The sequence below is a fragment of the Microtus ochrogaster genome, unplaced genomic scaffold (genome assembly GCF_000317375.1).
Source record: "Microtus ochrogaster isolate Prairie Vole_2 unplaced genomic scaffold, MicOch1.0 UNK8, whole genome shotgun sequence".
Lineage (NCBI taxonomy): Eukaryota > Metazoa > Chordata > Mammalia > Rodentia > Cricetidae > Microtus > Microtus ochrogaster.
The window spans coordinates 6,837,393-6,840,900 of NW_004949106.1; positions in this window are offsets into that span (position 1 = coordinate 6,837,393).

Consider the following 3,508-nt stretch of genomic DNA (forward strand, 5'->3'; position numbering starts at 1 on the left):
CTGCTCCTGATTTGGACCTGGAGATTTCTGTCCGGTGCTCCAATGTGGGACTCTGTCTCTGTCTCCTTTCATCGCCTGATGAAATATACATGAATATTTGTGTGTGTATATCCATATATATTTAGAGGGAGAGAGAGCGCGCCTTAGTGTAATGAATTTGCGTCTGAAAACTGCCAAAATTATGCCACAAAACTTTGTGTATATCATGTATTTATTTTTATTCAATTCTAGGAAGTCTTTAGTTTTTTTCTTAATTTCTGTATTGGCAAATTTTTCATTCAGTCTAAAATGATCCAATTTTTATATATTGTAAACTTTCTGTTGTTCTGTTGTTGTTTATATCCTTTTTGAGTCCATAGTGATTACACAGTATGCCGGGTTTTATTTCTGGGTTTTTGTGTCTATTGAGACTTGCTTTGTGCCTGACTATGTGGTTCTTTTTTTTTTTTAAGTTTACAAAAAAGAGACAAGAGTTTTAGGGATTTAGGGGTGCAGGGAAAACCTTCTGTCCAGTGTATACTTTGCTATGTTAATGGGCACCTCAGCTAGCCATTTGTTCTAGGTTTGAGACCTAACTATTACCAAACATAAAAATAAGAGAAAGTAAAGTGAAATATCCGTGCTCTTTTCCTCTAGGCTGCTGAAGCCATGTGAGCGTATCCATCCCATTTCAAAAGAAAATTTTACAACCTGAAATTGTATTGCATTGGTTGAAAAATTAGACTCTTAAAAGTACTGGGATGTGCAGTCTATTGTAGCTTTAATTGTTGACATTCACTGGCAGTGAATTTTCTCACCAAACATTGGGATCCATAGTTGCTTAGCTTCTAGACTGGCTACTCCCTGTTTATGAACATAGCAGCAGCTGTCATAAAGCATTGTCATCAGTAGACATCGTTTAAAGAAGTCAAAATCAATGTTTTTGCCTTGAACTCACTGTTATTGAATTTGTAACAAATAGGAACAGCACAGTTCTTGAACTTTTTCAAGATTTTTCCACCTTTAGCCAGTAGTTTCCAATCTGTTTTTCACTATCATAGGAAAATCGATTTCAATTTAACTACTTAAAATATATTACCTATTTAATTAAATAAATTAAATATTAATTGACCAAAGACCTTGTCAGACATAGTTCAACTTTGTAGCACCGTAAATCTTTGAAAGATCTTAGACATTTTCCTTTTTCTCCTTCGTCATTGCAAATCAATTTTGCCCTCTTGAGGGCAACAACGTTTCCACAGGGAAAGTATGTTGGGCATTATGCAGTCTTTCTGTATTTATTTAATGCCATTTACTAATTTTTATACATATTGCTTCTTCATTAACATTCATTTTCTGTCTTTGTTCAGTTCATACAGTATATTTCTAGGTGTGGGACACAAGTCTAATTCCCCCTTTCTTGTGAAGTCATTTATAATAAAAATAAGGATTTAAAATTTTACTTTTATAGCATACTTACACATCTTCAAAGACTTTATTTCATTAGCTGCATTTAATGTTAAGGTATTATTTAAATCTGAATATCGAACTAGGTTATGTAAATACAGCACGCATGATGGACACATGGTAACCAAGCCAAAGTGGTAGCAATTTATGTTTTCCTGTTTGTAACAAGTGCTAGTATATTACACATTTAAGCTCTTGAATGACTTTCAGTTATTATTAGAAAATATCTTCTTGATTAATATTATTAAGACTGGAGAAATGACTTTGTGGTTAAGAGTACTAGCTGCTCGTCTAGAGGAAGGACCTGGATTTGATTCCCAATACCCATTTGCTAATTCAGAACCATCCGTAACTGGGTCATAGGTCACCACATTACCAGTTCTGACCTCCTTAGACACCAAGCTCCCATGTTGTACATAGACCTGTAAACAGACAAAATATCCATACACATAAAATACAATTAAAATTAAATGTAAATTATTCAGTGGCACAGCCATTAATATGCTTTTTGTCTAGTTATTTCATAATCATATCATGAACCTTGACGTTCCTGATTCTATTGACAAGACTCTAAGATTTTCCCTCCCACCAACTCCTCCTTAGAAACCACCCACAGACATCAACTCTGGCACGGTAACAGGAGTCTAGAGGAGCACAACATGAGAGAAAGGCACAGATCACACCGGTCTGGATAGCAATGACAACTTTAAAATGGTACCCTAAAAACTTCAAGTACTACACCATGCAGAGAGCTTAGCGGTGCTACAGAAGAATGCCAGGAGATTGAAGTATCAGAAAAAAAAACAAAGGCTGCACCATTATTGCTGAGATCTAGAACAGGTTTTCCTGCCTTGAGATGGTTTGATTATATATCCGTGAGTTTCTCTCATACTGGCATAATCTGTTAACTAACACCGAACTCCTCCCATCTCTCCAAGGTCTAGTTTGACTTGGTTTTTATATTTACTTCCTTATTTTTGTACCTATTGATATCCTATTTTTATGCATAACAACTAGGCTGACAAATTGATTTTTCCCAACTTTAATCTAGGCTTACATAAAATAGAAATACGTTTTAGGTATTGTCTTTATGATTAATGTATTTGTGCTGGGAATACAAGTTATGAATTCATAAATGTTTTGAATGAAATATTAGCTTTAGAGAATTAAGTTAAGAAAACAATGCACAACTTTCCAAAATTTTTATGCTCATAAAATTGATTGATTTTCTACTTTAAAGCCTTCTAGAAAGCTTTTGTACGTACATAAATTCACTTAAATTAGAAATATTCTTTTTAGTCATACAGTTCAGTTGTATTTGAACCAAATATGTAATTGTTGATAACTTAAAGTTCATTGTCAAGCCTAATCTATGTGGAAAAAAAACTGATATTTAAGCTGAATTTAATTGGTAATAGTTGTGCTTAGGGTATGATTCAACAAAAATAACATGAATATAAAAGAAGGCCAATTGGAAGCATGTATTTCCAGATACACAAGGCAGCCATATACTTGGAATCTAAATTTGAATTCACAAATTATATATATATATACATATATATATGTATATATATATATATGATATTTGAAGAATGAAGCTTGACTATATATATTCAAGCTTCCTTCTTCAAATATCTTCTTTCTCCAGCTACCAGGAAATTATGTTTATCGATCAAGAAGCAATGAGAATTTCACACTTCTCATTTTTATTAGAATGTACAGTCTAAAGAGGTATTAATTAGGGAACACATGCATTTACAAGAGTGATGCCTTTGGAGACGGTCTTATATTATAGCTTAGACTGTCTTTAAAGCCCTTAAAATACTCTTGGGTCAGCCTCAGCACCAGTTGAGTGTGAGTTAGTGCACCCAGCATTTATTTCAGCAAACTTCACACATTTTGGGAAAGTTGTATTTGGAATTATGGGATATGGAGAATGAGAAGCATTCCAGAGCAGCTTAGCAGCCAAACTGAAACATCACCATGTGATAGCTCTGCTGTGCAACTCAGACAACTTCCCTTCTCCCTTCTTTGCTGTGCATCTCAGGCATCCTTCCTTCTT